Here is a 15,368-nt window from a genome sequence, read left to right on the forward strand (position 1 = left end):
GAGTTCTCCCAGCATGAGAAGTGTAAGGAAAATTTTATCATTAACATCACCTTCCACATTTATTTACTTGGATTTGAAAAACGCATTCAACCTCCCTGGACCATCCAATGACCCTGTGGGGCAGACAAGTCTAGTGGTCATCTGTTATGTGGCTTATTTAGCAATCATTCGGGTGGTCACAGCACCTCATCATTTGACTTTTGAGGGCCACTCTTCTATTTTCAGGCCATGTGGTTCAGGTGGAGGTAATCCTAACCCACCTACCTTCCAGGGGTGCCCATATGACTCACACCTGTTTGCCAGGGGGATGCATCTTCCTGGTCAAAGTGACTAGTTTAGTGATGGGGGTGTGATCCACATTAGACCAGTTAAAGAAACCCCAGACTTTAGCTGAAACTATCCTAAAGACCCACTCTCCTTTTTTTTTTTTTTTCTAGAATTGCTAAAATGGAAGACTATGAAGCTATTGTTAGTGGTCATCTTTGCCATTACTGGTGGGGAGGCTTCCTAAGGTTGAAGCAAACACAGAGAAAATCAGAAGGGGGCACAGGATTCTGATGATATCTACACCCCAGAGCCCATTCTTCTCTTCTTCCCTATAGTAACAAAAGCCCCCAAGTTTTATTTGGGCACTGGGCCACCCAACCAGAAACCACATTTCCCAACCATCCTTGCAGCAAAGAACAACCATCTGCACTTCCATGTCACTTCCTTAAAAGAAGTTGCTTGTGTTCAACTTTGTCTTTCTCCCCATTGGGTAGGATGTGGACATGGTAGAGGTGAGTTATCATTTGGGTAGTTAAGACAGCTCTGAAGGTTTTGGTGTTGTGGTTAAGAACATTCTAGTGCCAAGATTCAACCTTGGGGAAGGAAGGGGAGAGGAACAACACAGAAGAAACCTGTCTTGGATGATCCCATGGAGCAGAGCAGCCTAGCAGCCTTGGGCTACCTGCTTACTGCTAGACTGCATGTGAGAAAGAAATATAGTTCCCTCTTGTTTGAACCACTGTTTGGAGTTCTCTTAGTATTTTTAGTCATTTGAGCATGTGGATCTGGCCATGCCTGAACAAATTTGAGGTATATAAAAACAGTAGAGTACCAAAATACTGGGAAATACTATGATGTTAAGATATGAAGGAATAATCGGAGTTAAAATATTCTAAAGTCCCTATCTGTTTGTGAGGAGAGTAGAAATCTTAACTTATTGTATTAGTCTGTTCTTGGACTGATATAAAGAACTACCTGAGACTGGGTAATTTATGAAAAAAAAAGGTTTAATTGACTCACAGTTATGCATAGCTGACGAGCCCTCAGGAAACTTACAATCATGGCAGAAGGCAAAGGGGAAGCAAGGCACCTTCCTCACATGGCCAAAGTAGGAGGAAGAGAGAGAAGGGGTAAGTGCTACACACTTTTAAACAACCAGCTCTCATGAGAACTCACTCACTATCATAAGAACAGCAATGGGAAATCCACCCCCATGATCCAATCACCTTCCACCAGGTCCCTCCCCCAACACTGAGAATTACAATTCCACATGAGATTTGGGTGGGGACACAGAGCCAAGCCATATCACGTATTAACCTAAAAAGTTTATGAACCTAAAAATTCACATTTAAAGAAAGAAAGAAAAGGGACTATAGAAAACTTTATTAAGGCCAGAAATAAGTACAGAGAAAACATGGCAAATAGCAAATCCATAATAGGATGTTAGAAATATTTCCAAATATATGAGTGATGGGGTAAATGTAAATGATCAGAACTTTCCTGTTAAAAGACAGAGAATCTCAGATTAGAGAAGAACATAAAATAAAACAAAACAAAATATACCTATACATTATTTTCTTAAGAATTTTTAATGATACTTTTTGAGACAGGGTCTCACTCTATTGCCCAGGCTAGAGCGCAGTGGTGCAATCATAGCTCACTGCAGCCTCAACCTCTGCAGACTCAGGTGATCCTCCCCCCTTAGCCTCCCAAGTGGCTGGGACTACAGGTGCACACCACCATGGCTGGCTAATTTTTGCTTTGTGTGTGTGTGTGTGTGTGTGTGTGTGTGTGCGTGCAGAGATGGGGCTTTGCTCTTGTTGCTCAGGCTGGTCTCAAACTCATGGGCTCAAGTGATCTGCCCACCTTGGCCTCCCAAACTGTTGGGATTACAGGTATGAGTCACCACACCTGGCCAGCTTATTTCTGAGTGTCATATTTAAAATGCAAAGATGGCCGGGCGCGGTGGCTCACGCCTGTAATCCCAGCATTTTGAGAGGCCGAGGTAGGCGGATCACGAGGTCAGGAGTTCAAGATCAGCCTGGGCAACATAGCAAAGCCATGTCTGTCTTTTAACAGGAAAGTTTTGATCATTTACATTTACCCCATCACTAATTTATTTGGAAATATTTCTACCATCCATGGTGAAATCCCGTATCTACTAAAAATACAAAAATTGGCTGGGCATGGTGGTGCACCTTTGTAATCCCAGTTACTCGGGAGGCTGAGGCAGGAGAATCACTTGAACCCGGGAGGCGGAGGTTGCAGTGAGCCGAGATTGCGCCACTGCGCTCCAGCCTGGGCAACAGAGCAAGACTCCGTCTCAAAAACAAAAATGCAATAACACATAAATATTGAAACAAATGATAGAAAAAGATGTAGTAGACAAGGCAGGAGAATAGTCTGAAGGCAGGAAACCTAAGGCTGATTCATGCTGACTTCCTAGAACTGAAAAGGAAAACCCCACCTCTCCATGCCCAAGTAACAAAAGGACCAGAGGCTACTACTTTTGCAACCTCCCACCATCCCCTCTTCTCTGCATTGCAGATGAAAAGTGAAAGTACCTCTGATTGGTTCCCTCCTGTAGCCAATCAGACTGGCTGCAGGCCAAGTCTTCGTGAGTAACTTTGTAAATTCACTTCAGCCTCCGATTGGTCACCGTCCACAACCAATCAAACTTGCTCTGGGCAACTACTTCATTTACATAGGGTGTGACCAATGGAAACCTTTAGAGGGTATTTAAACTCCAGAAAATTCTGTAACTGGCTCTCTTGAGCTGCTTTCTCTAGCCCGCTCCCACTCTGTGGAGTGTACTTTTATTTCTTTTGTTGCTTTGTTCGTGCATTTCTTCCAATTCCTTCTTCAAAATGCCAAGAACCTGGACACCCTCCACTGGTAACAGTAGATAAATACTAATGAAAATGAAAAGCTGATGCCGTTTTATTAATAACAGACAAATTTGGTTTTAAAACAAAAAGCACTATTATGGATAAAGAGAATCTTCATATAAAAATAGAAGAAACAATCCCCCAGAAGTATATAATGTGGTTTTCCTCTAACAATATAGCCTCAAAATATAGAAAGCAAAACTTGTAGAATTTTAAGAAGAAATGCAAAAATCCATAATCATCATCATCATAGAGCTTTTTAAAAATACATAAGAGTAACTTACAAATGCAATACATAAAATGTTTTTAGGGATGTAGAAGATTTAAGTAAGTAATAAGCTTGATCTAATGGGCCCCTCATTCAACAATTAGTGAATGTGTATTATTCTTAAATTTATATGGAATATGTAAAATTTGACCATGGACCTAGGCCACAAAACAAATATGAACAAGAAGCAAGGACACATACATACCACATTTGTGATGCCAGTACAATGATGTTAGAAATCAATAACAAAAAATAATCACAAGCCTACACATGTTTAGAAATTAAACTAAGAAAAACAAAAAACATATTTCTAGATTAATTTATAGCTTAAAATAGATTATAATAGATATTAGAAAATATTTAGAACTAAAAGGAAATGAAAACATTGCATACCAAAGTTTGTAGGATGCAGCTACAGTATTAGTAAGGAAACTTATAATCTAAATACATAAGTTAGAAACTAAGAAAGACTAAAAATACGCTCATGATTAGACTCAAGAAGTTAAAAATCAGTGGCATGCACCTGTAGTCCCAATAACTCAGGAAGTTGAGGCAGGAGGATCACTTGAGCCCAGGAGTTTGAGGCTGTAGCATGCTGTGATTGCACCTGTGAATAGCCACTGCACTGCAGCCTGGGCAACATAGCAAGGCTCCATCTCTAAAAAAGAAAAAAAGAAAAAAAAACCATAGTACAGAGCAAACTCATAAGGAAATAAAAGGGGAAAAATAAAGAAAACAGCAAGGTGATTAAATATAAAATAACCATGCATTAGCTACTATTAAGAAATCTAAAAGTTGCTTCTTTGAAATAGACAAATCTCTAACAAGTTCATCCAGAAATAGAGAGAGAGAGAGAGAGAGAGAGAGAGAGTATCACACATAAAAAATTTTAGGATTGTAAAGAGGGATAATTGTTGATATGGCAGATTGAAAGAATCATAGATAAATACTAAGAACTACTTTCTTCTGATAAATGTGAAAAACTTTGCATGATAGCCAGCCTCCAAGAAGGCCCACAGTGACCCTAACTTCCCAGTGTTCACAGCCTTGTGCAGTCCTCTGCCCTGAATCAAATCACTTAGAAATATGCATTTAAATTTCCTCCATGTCTTTTCATGGCTTGTTAACTCATTTCTTTTTAGAGCTGGATAATATTTCATTATCTGGATGTACCACAGTTTATTCATTCACCTACTGAAGGATATCTTGGTTGCTTCCAAGGGTTGGTAATTATGAATAAAGCTACTAGAAACATCCGTGTGCAGGTTTCTGTAGGGACATAAGCTTTCAACTCCTTTGGGTAAATACCAAGGAGTACAATTGCTAGATGACACAGTTAGAGCATGCTTAGTTTAGTAACAAACTGCCCAAATGGCTTCCATAGTAGCTGTACGATTTTGTGCTCCTACCAGCAACAAACGAGAGTTCTCATTGTCCCATGTCCTCTCAGGTTATTTGGTTTTATCGGTGTTTTGGATTTTTCACATTCTAACAGGTGTATAGTAGTATCTCATTGTTTTAATTGGTAAATCTCTAATAGTGTACAATGTTAAGCATCTTTTCATATGCTTACTTGCTGTCAGTACATCTTCTTTGGTGAGATGTATGTTCCAGTGTTTTGTCCATTACATTTATTTTTATTTATTTATTTTTTTAAGAGATGGGGTCTTGCTCTGTCACCCAGGCTGGAGTGCATGATCATAGCTCACTGTAGACTCAAGCTTCTGGGCTCAAGTGATTGTCCCACCTCAGCCGCCCAAGTAGCTGGGACTACAGGTGTGAACCACCATGCCTGGCTTTTGTCCATTTTTTAATTGGGTTGTTCATTTTCTTACTGTTGAGTTTTACAAGTTGTTTGTATATTTTGGATGATAGCTTGATACCCTTCATCCTAAATCTTTTGCAAATATTTTCTCAGTCTGGTTTGTCTTTTCATTCTCTTCACAGTGTCTTTTGAAGAACAGAAGTATTTAGTTTTAACAAAGTCCCATTCATAAATTCTTTCATAAAAGGGTCATGGCTTTGGTGTTGGATCTAAACAGTCCTTACCATGGCTGTTTGTGGTAACTCATGCCTGTAATCCCATTGCTTTGGGAAGCTGAAGCAGGAGGATCACTTGAGCCGAGGAGTTTGAGACTAGCCTGGGCAACATAGCAAGACCCCATCTCTCTAAAAAACACAATTTTTTAAACTTAAAATAAATAAATAGTTATCAGCAAACCCAAGACTATATGTTTTCTCCTATGTTATCTTCTGAGAGTTTTATACCTTTGTATTCTACATTTATGTCTATGAGCCATTTCAAGTTAATTTTTGTGAAGGGTGTAAGCTCTGGGTCAAGATTCATTTTTTTGGCGTGTAGATTTCCAGTTTTTCTAGTCCCATTTGTTGAAAAGACTACCTCTGCTCCATTGTATTGCCTTTGCTTCTTTCTCAAACATCAGTTGACTATACAGATGCTTCTTGACTCATGATGGAGTTAAACCCATTGTAAATTGAAAACATTGTATGTCAAAAATGCATTTATTACATCTAACCTACCAAACATCATAGCTTAGCCTAGCCTACCTTAAACATGCTCAGAACACTTTCATTAGCCTATGGTTGGGCAAAATCATTTTTTTAAAAAAAGCCCATTTCGTATAATGAAGTCTTGAGTATCTCTTTTAATTTATTGAATAGTGTATTGAAAGTGAAAAACTGAATGTTTGCACAGCAATCCCCCTTGATCTGTGCTTTCGCTTTCTGTGGTTTCATTTACCAACAGTATAGTACAATAAGATGTTTTGAGAGAGGGGGAAAAAGAGAGAGAGAGACCATATTCATATAACTTTTATTATAGTATATTGTTATAATTGTTCTATTTTATTATTAGTTATTGTTGTTTATCTCTTACTGTGCCTAACTTATAAATTAAACTTTATTATAGACCTGTATGTATATGAAAAAACAGAGTATATATAGGGTTTTACTAGCCTTGGTTTCAGGTAACCACTGGAGGTCTTGGAATGTCTTCCCTGCAGATAAAGGGAGACTGCTGTATACTACTAATGCATGTCACTTCTGCATCATCGCAGCAGAGGGTCCTGCTGCCATCAACATGCCCTCCATGGGGCCCAGGCTGTTTGTGCGGAGGGGCACCCGCGGGCCCGCACTGAGCTGCCCTTAGCCCCCTACCTCCCTCCCATGCTCATTGGCATCCGAAGTCTGGAGGGGGCCAAGGCAGCAGGGGGCTGGCCTGTCAGCACTGTCCCAAGCACGCACACACCTGGTTGTTTTGCAATAGCACCTGAGCTCGGCCACAGCTTTGTTCCGCACTGAAGTGGGTGTGCTGTGAGATGGGAGGCCAGAAGGTGAGAGAAGGCACTTCCTTTTGTTTTGTTTGCTTTATTTTGTTTTGTTTTGTTTTGAGACAGAGTCTCCCTCTGTCGCCCAGGCTGGAGTGCAGTGGCGCAATCTCGGCTCACTGCAACTTCCCCCTCCAGGGTTCAAGCGATTCTCCTGCCTCAGCCTCCAGAGTAGCTGGGATTACAGGCGTGCGTCACCACGCCTGGCTAATTTTTTATTTTTGGTAGAGACAGGGTTTCGCCATCTTAGCCAGGCTGATCTCGGACTTCTGACCTCAAGTGATCTGTCTGCCTTACCCTTCCAAAGTGCTGGGATTACAGGCATTACACGCATGAGCCACCACCCCAGGCCTGGAGAAAGCACTTTCAAAGCCTGCGGAGGCAAGGGGCTTCCTGGGCCCCTGAGAGTGCGGGGATGCTGAGGTCTGGAGCTGTGGCTGGGCGGCTGCGGCTGCACTTGGGAGTGTGAGTTCCTGCCCCACCAACTTGCCAGCCCCGCGGAGTGGGCAACCCCAGCCGCGTCTCCCCCACTGCAGCTGGTGTCTTCACAGCGGTCGCTTCAGACCGGCCGCAGCTGCCATCATTCTGACTTTCTTCTCCTCCTTCAATAGTGTATTGGCTATCTGGTTCTTTTGCCTGTCCGTATAAACTTTAGAATCAGTTTGTCAATATCCACAAAATAACCTCCTGGGATTTTTATAGGGATCGCATTGAAGCTTTGGGGCAACTTTTAATGAACCAATCGATGACTGATATACCTAGGAGAAATAGACTATTATTCTAGAAAATAATATATATCTTACTAAAACTGATTTAAGAAGGAGTGGAAAACCTCAATAGCTCAATAAATTGAATCAATAGCCAAAAATCTGCCCACAAAAGAAAACAAAATTAGATAAAATACCTGATCCACTTGACTTTACAGGTGAGTTCCACAAAACTTTCATGGTATGAAAAATCTCTATATTATATAAATTATTCCACAGAACAGAAAAACTTCCCATCTCAGTTTAGGAAGCTGATATAATAGTGGTATCAAAACTAGACAAAGATGATATAAGGAAGAAAATCTATAGGTTAATCATAGATATAAAAATCCTAAATGAAATCTCAGCAAACAGAATTCATAATTATACATAAAATAATAATTTATCAACATTCAGTAATGTATATACAAAGAATAAGCACTGGTTTAATAACAGAAAATCTATAGGTGTAATTCCACAAACTAACAGATTAAAGAGAAACATCATGCAATCATCTCAAATAGACATATTTTGAAAAACATGATAAAAGTTAACACTCATTAATTGATTTATAAAAATCTTCACAAACTAGAACTTCCCTAATATATCAAAGGGTATCTACCAAAAACCTATTGGAAATAGTACGTTTTATGGTGAAAAACTTGAGGCTTTCCCTCTGTTGTTAGGAATGCAACCAGGGGAGAATTTGATCCCAGTCACAAGACTGGGTCCAGGGGATTTGGATTTTTAGTTATGAAACTGTGAGAACTAGTGTCAAATACCTCAGTGCTTTTGCTATGGCTGGGATGACCACAGAAGTAGGCATTATAGCAAAATCGTGAAAAATCTTGGAATCAAAATAATAAATAGAATATAGAATCAGAAAATATTTATTTGGAGTCCTAGAATATCAGAATAATTGAATTATATAGCCCTAGAATCCTAAAATAAATGAATGTTAAAAATCCTAGAATCTGGGATCAGAATATTTGTCTTAATTTGGGGGGAGTTGATTGTTTTTGCAGACTGTTCTGCACTGCATGTTTGTGTCCCCCTAAAACTCATATGTTGAAACTGTAAACCCCAGTGGGATGGTATTAGGAGGTGGGGCTTTTGGGCGGTAATTAGGTGTAGTGTACATGAGTTCACAAGGGTGGAGCATCTGTGATGGGAATCGTTTCCTTATAAGAAGAGAAAGAGACCAGAGCTTGCTCTGTCCACCATGTGAGGGTATCATGAGAAGACAGCATACGCAGACCAGAAAATGGGTCCTCATCAGACATCAGATCTGCCAGCACCTTGATTTTGGACTTCCCAGGCTCCCGAAGTGTAATAAGTAAATGTTTGTTGTGTAAGCACTCTATCTATGGTATTCTGGGATAGCAGCCCAAGCTGACTAAGACACAGGCTAACAAATTCCTCCTCTTGAACCAAAATAATAATTATCATAATTTTCATCTTTCCTTGAGACCACCATATGACAGCATTGTAAAGATACATTTGAAAACAACTATTACATCTCCCGATCTCTTCTCAAGCTAAATATTCCAAATGTTTTCGTTTAGTGTAATATCCATATGTGATACTAAAGCAAGATACTTCGAGACTGTATATCTCCTGTTACTCATCAAACATTCACCTACTAGTTTTACTAATTATTGGTGGCTCTTGCCTGAAACAATTATTACTACAGTATTTGCCAAATAGGGATTTTTCTAACTCCATCATTCCTTCTATATTTACTACTTGTCATCTTTCTTTGTTTATAGCAGTATGGATTCACAAATTCTTATTTATTTTGATGGGTTTAATCCATTACTCCCATTTTTATTTTTTGTTATTTATTTATTTATTTATTTTGAGACGGAGTCTCGCTCTGTCACCCAGGCTGGAGTGCACTGACACAATCTCGGCTCACTGCAAGCTCCGCCTCCTGGGTTCACGCCATTCTCCTGCCTCAGCCTTCCAAGTAGCTGGGACTACAGGCACCTGCCACTATGCCTGGCTAATTTTTTTGTATTTTTAGTAGAGATGGGGTTTCACCATGTTAGCCAGGATGGTCTCGATCTCCTGACCTCGTGATCTGCCCACCTCGGCCTCCCAAAGTGCCCATTTTTATTTTTTAATTTTAATTTTTTATTTTAAGATCTGGGGTACACGTGCGGGATGTGCAGGTTTATTACGTAGGTAAACGTGTGCCATGGTGGTTTGCTGCACCTATTAACCCATCACCTAGGTATTAAGCCCAGCATGCATTAGCTCTTTTTCCTAATGCTCTCCCGCACCGCCCTCCCTTGACAGGCCCCAGTGTGTGTTGTTCCCTTCCCTGTTGTCCATGTGTTCTCATTGTTCAGCTCCCACTTATAAGTGAGGACATGTGGTGGTTGGTTTTCTGTAACTGTGTTAGTTTGCTGAGGATAATGGCTTTCAGCTTCATCCATGTCCCTGCAAAGGACATGACCTCTTTCCTTTTTATGGCTGCATAGTATTCCATGGTATATATGTACCACATTTTCTTTATCTGGTATTTGGGTTAATTCTATGTCTTTGCTATTGTGAATAGTGCTGCAATGAACGTATGTGTGCATGTATCTTTATAATAGAATGATTTATATTCCTTTGGGTATATACCCAGTAATGGGATTGCTGGATCAAATGGTATTTCCAGTTCTAAACCTTTGAGGAATCCCCACACTTTCTTCCACAATAGTTGAACTAATTTATATTCCCACCAACAATGTAAAAGCATTCCTATTCCTCTGCAACTTCGCCAGCATCTGTTGTTTCTTGACTTTTTAATAATCGCTATTCTGACTGGCATGAGATGGCATCTCATTGTGGTTTTGATTTGCATTTCTCTAATGATAGTGATGTTAAGCTTTTTTTCATATGTTTTTTGGCCACATGTATGCTTCCTTTGAAAATTGTCTGTTCATGTCCTTTGCTGACTTTTTAATGGGATTGGTTTTTTCTTGTAAGTTTGCTTAAGTTCCTTGTAGATTCTGGGTATTAGATCTTTGTCAGATGGATAGATTGCAAAATTTTTCTCCCATTCTGTATGTTGTCCATTCACTCTGATGATAGTTTCTTTTGCTGTGCAAAAGCTCTTTAGTTGAATTAGATCCCATTTGTCAATTTTTGCTTTTGTTGCAATTGCTTTTGGCAATTTCATCATAAAATCTTTGCTCATGCCTATGTCCTGAATAGTCTTGCCTAGATTTTCATCTAGGGTGTTTATAATTTTGGGTTTTACATTTAAGCTTCAATCCGTCTTGAGTTAATTTTTGTATAAGGTGTAAGGAAGGGGTCCAGTTTCAATTTTCTGCATATGGTCATCCACTTGTTAGAGCACCATTTGTTAAATAGGGAATCCTTTCCCCTTGCTTGCTTTGGTCAGGTTTGTCAAAGATCAGATGGTTGTAGATATGCAGTTTTATTTCTGAGTTATCTATTCTGTTCCATTGTTCTGTGTGCCTGTTTTTCTACAAGTACCATGCTTTTCTAGTTACTGTAACCTTGTGGTATAGTTTGAAGTCAGGTGGTGTGATGCCTCCAGCTTTGTTCTTTTTGCTTAGGATTGTCCTGGCTATGTGAGCTCTTTTTTGGTTCCTTATGATTTTTTAAATAGATTTTTCTAATTCTGTGAAGAATGTAAATGGTAGTTTAATGGGAATGACATTGAATCTATAAATTGCTTTGGGCAGTATGGTCATTTTTGTGACATTGATTCTTCCTATTCATGAGCATGGAATGATTTTCCATCTGCTTGTGTCCTCTCTGATGTCCTTGAGCAGTGGTTTGTAGTTCTTCTTGAAGAGGTTCTTCACCTCCCTTGTTAGATGTATTCCTACGTATTTTATTCTCTTTGTGACAATTGTGAAAGGGAGTTCATTTATGATTTGGCTCTCTGCTTGTCTGTTATTGGTGTATAGGAATGCTTGTGATTTCTGCATATTGATTTTGTATCTTGAGACTTTGTTGAAGTTGGTTATCAGCTTAAGAAGCTTTTGGGCTGAGTCCATGGGGTTTTTTAGATATCGGATCATGTCATCGGCAAACAAAGACAATTTGACTTCCTCTTTTCCTATTTGAATACACTTTATTTTTTTCTCTTGCCTGATTGCCCTGGCCAGAACTTCCAATATTATGTTGAATAAGAGTAGCAAGACAGGACATCCTTGTCTTGTGCCAGTTTTCAAGGGGAATGCTTCCAGCTTTTGCCCATTCAGTATGATATTGGCCGTGGGTTTGTTATAAATGGCTCTTATCATTTTGAGGTACGTTCCTTCAATATCTAGTTTATTGAGACTTTTTAACATGAAGCAGTGTTTAATTTTATCAAAGGCCTATTCTGTGTTTATTGAGATAAGCATGTAGTTTTTGTCTTTAGTTCTGTTTATGTATTAATTACATTTATTGATTTGCTTATGTTGAACCAACCTTGCATCCAGGGACTTGATCATGATGGATAAGTTTTTCGATGTGCTGCTGGATTTGGTTTGCCAGTATTTTGTTGAGGATTTTTGATCAGTGTTCATCAGGAATATTGGCCTGAAGTTTTCTTCTTCTTTTTTTTTAAATCTCTGCCAGGTTTTGGTATCAGGATGATACTGGCCTCATAAAATGAGTTAGGGAGGAGTCCCTTCATTTCAATTGTTTGAAATTGTTTCAGAGGAAATGGTACCAGCTCCTCTCTGTGCCTCTGGTAGAATTCAGCTGTAAATCCATCTGTTCCTGGTTTTTTTGGTTGGTAGGCTATTTATTACTGCCTCAATTTCAGAGCTTGTTATTGATCTGTTCAGGGATTCAGCTTCTTGCTGGTTCAGTCTTGGGAGGGTGTATGTGCCCAGGAATTTATCCATTTTTTCTAGATTTTCCAGTTTATTTGCATAGAAGTGTTTATAGTATTCTCTGATGGTTGTTTTTATTTCTGTGGGGTCAGTGGTGTTATCCCCCTTATCATTTCTGATTGTGTTTATTTGAATCTTCTCTCTTTTCTTCTTTATTAGTCTAGCTAGCAGTCTATTTGATTAATTTTTTTCAAAAAAACACCTCCTGGATTCATTGACTTTTTGAACTTTTCATGTCTCTATCTCCTTCAGTTCTGCTCTGAGCTTTGTTATTTCTTGTCTTCTGCTAGCTCTGGGGTTTATCTGCCATTGGTTTTCTAGTTATTTTAGTTATGATGTCAGGGTGTCAATTTGAGATCTTTCTGGCTTTTTGATGTGGGCATTTAGTGCTATAAATTTTCCTCTTAACACTGCTTTAGCTGCATCCCAGAGATTCTGGTACATTGTCTCTTTGTTCTCTTTAGTTTCAAAGAACTTCTTGATTTCTGCCTTAATTTCATTATTTGCCCAGAAGTCATCCAGGAGCAGGTTGTTCAATTTCCATGTAGTTGTGTGGTTTTGAGTGGGTTTCTTAATCTTGAGTTGTAATTTGATTGTGCTGTGTTTTTTTTTTGTTACGATTTCAGTTTTTCTGCATCTGTTGAGGAGTGTTTTACTTCTCATTATGTGATCAATTTTAGAGTAAGTGCCATGTGGCACTGAGAAAAATGCATATTCTGTTGTTTTGCAGTGAAGAGTTGTGTAGATATCTATCAGGTCCACTTGGTCCAGAGCTGAGTTCAAGTCCCAAATATCTTTGTTAATTTTCTATCTCAATGATCTGTCTAATACTGACAGCGGAGTATTAATGTCTCCCGCTATTACTGTGTCAGGGCCCAAGTCTCTTTGTAGGTCTTTAAGAATTTGTTTTATGAATCTGGGTGCTCCTGTATTGGGTGCATATACATTTAGGATAGTTAGCTCTTATTGAATTGAACCCTTTACCATTATATAATGTCCTTGTTTATCTTTTTTTACCTTTGTTGGCTTAAAGTCTATTTTGTCAGAAACTAGGATTGCAACCCCTGCTTTTTTCTGCTTTCCATTTACTTGGTAAATTTGTCTCCATCCCTTTATTTTGAGCTTATGTGTGTGTTTGTACTTGAGATGTGTCTCTTGAATACAGCACACTAATGGGTCTTGTCTTTTTATCCAGCTTGCCATTCTGTGTCTTTTAATTGGGGTATTTAGCCCATTTACATTTAAGGTTAATGTGGTTATGTGTGAATTTGATCCTGTCATCAAGATGCTGCTTGGTTTATTTTGCAAACTTGTTAATGTAGTTGTTTCATAGTGTCGTTGGTCTGTGTACTTCAGTTTTTGTAGTGGCTGGTAATGATTTTTCCTTTCCATGTTTAGTGGTTAGTGCTTCCTTCAGGAGCTCTTGCAAGGCAGGCCTGGTGACGAAATCTCTCAGCATTTGCTTGTCTGAAAAGGATTTTATTTCTCCTTTGCTTATAAAGCTTAGTTTGGCTGGATATGAAATTCTAGGTTGGAAATTCTTTTCTTTAAGAATGTTGAATACTGGCCCCCAATCTCTTCTGGCTTATAGGGTTTCCACTGAGAGGTCCTCTGTTAGTCTGATGGGCTTCCCTTGGTAGGTGACCTGGCCTTTCTCTTTGGCTGCCCTTAACATTTTTCCTCATTTTGACCTTGGAGAATCTAATGGTTATGTCTTGGGGTTGATCTTCTCATGGAGTATCTAACTGGGGCTCTCTGGATTTCCTAAATTTGAATGTTGGCCTGTCTTGCTAGGTTGGGGAAGTTCTTCTGGATGATTTCCTGCAGTGTGTTTTCCAACTTGGTTCCATTCTCCTCATCTCTTTCAGGTACTCCAATCAGTCGTAGGTTTGGTCTTTATACATAGTCTCATAGTTCTTGGAGGTTTTGTTCATTCCTTCTCATTCTTTTTTCTCTAATCTTGTCAACCTGCCTCATTTCAGCATGATAGTCTTCAAGCTCTGATATTCTTTCTTCCACTTGATTGATTTGGTTATTGACACTTGTGTTTGCATCATGAAGTTCTTGTGCTGTATTTTTAAGCTCCATCAGGTCATTTGTGTTCCTTTCTAAACTGGTTATTCTAGTTAACAGCTCCTGTACACTTTTGTCATGGTTCTTAGCTTCTTTGCATTGGGTTAGAACATAATCCTTTACCTCAGTGAAGTTCATTATTACCCACTTTCTGAAGCCTACTTCTGTCAGTTAATCCATCTCAGCTTCAGCCCAGTTCTGTGCCCTTGATGGAGAGGTTTTGCAATCATTTGGAGGAAAAGAGGCATTCTGGCTTTTGAAATTTTCAGCGTTTTTGCATTGGTTTTTCCTCATCTTTGTGAATTTACCTACCTTTTCTCTTTGAGGCTGTTTACCTTTGGATGGGTTTTTTGTAGGGCCTTTTTTGTCGATGTTGGTGTTGTTGCTTTCTATTTGTTTTTCTTCTAACAGTCAGGCCCCTCTTCTGCAGGTCTGCAGCAGTTTGCTGGGGGTCCACTCCAGACCCTGTTTGCATTGGTATCCCCAGTGGAGGCTGCAGAACAGCAAAGATTGCTGCCTGCTCCCTCCTCCAGAAGCTTCATGCAAGAGAGGTACTGATCTGATGCCAGTCAGAACTCTCCTGTATGAGGTGTCTGGCCACCCCTGTTGGGAGGTCTCACCCAGTCAGGAGGCATGGGATCAGGGTCCTGCTTAAGGAAGCAGTCTGGCTGCCCCTTAGCAGAGCTGGTGCACTGTGCTGGGGGAATCCCCCTCATCTGGATTGCCTGGACTCTTCAGAGCCAGCAGGCAAGAAAGATTAAGTCCACTGAACCTGAGATCATGGCCGCCTGTCCTCCCAGATGCTCTGTTCCAAGGAGATGAGAGTTCTGTCTGTACACCCCTGGCTAGAGTTGCTGGAATCCTGCAGGGAGGCCCTGGCTAGTTAGGAGGATAGATCCAGGTCCCACCTAAAGAAGCAGTCTGGCCAC

The sequence above is a fragment of the Pan troglodytes genome, chromosome 9 (genome assembly GCF_028858775.2).
Source record: "Pan troglodytes isolate AG18354 chromosome 9, NHGRI_mPanTro3-v2.0_pri, whole genome shotgun sequence".
Taxonomy (NCBI): domain Eukaryota; kingdom Metazoa; phylum Chordata; class Mammalia; order Primates; family Hominidae; genus Pan; species Pan troglodytes.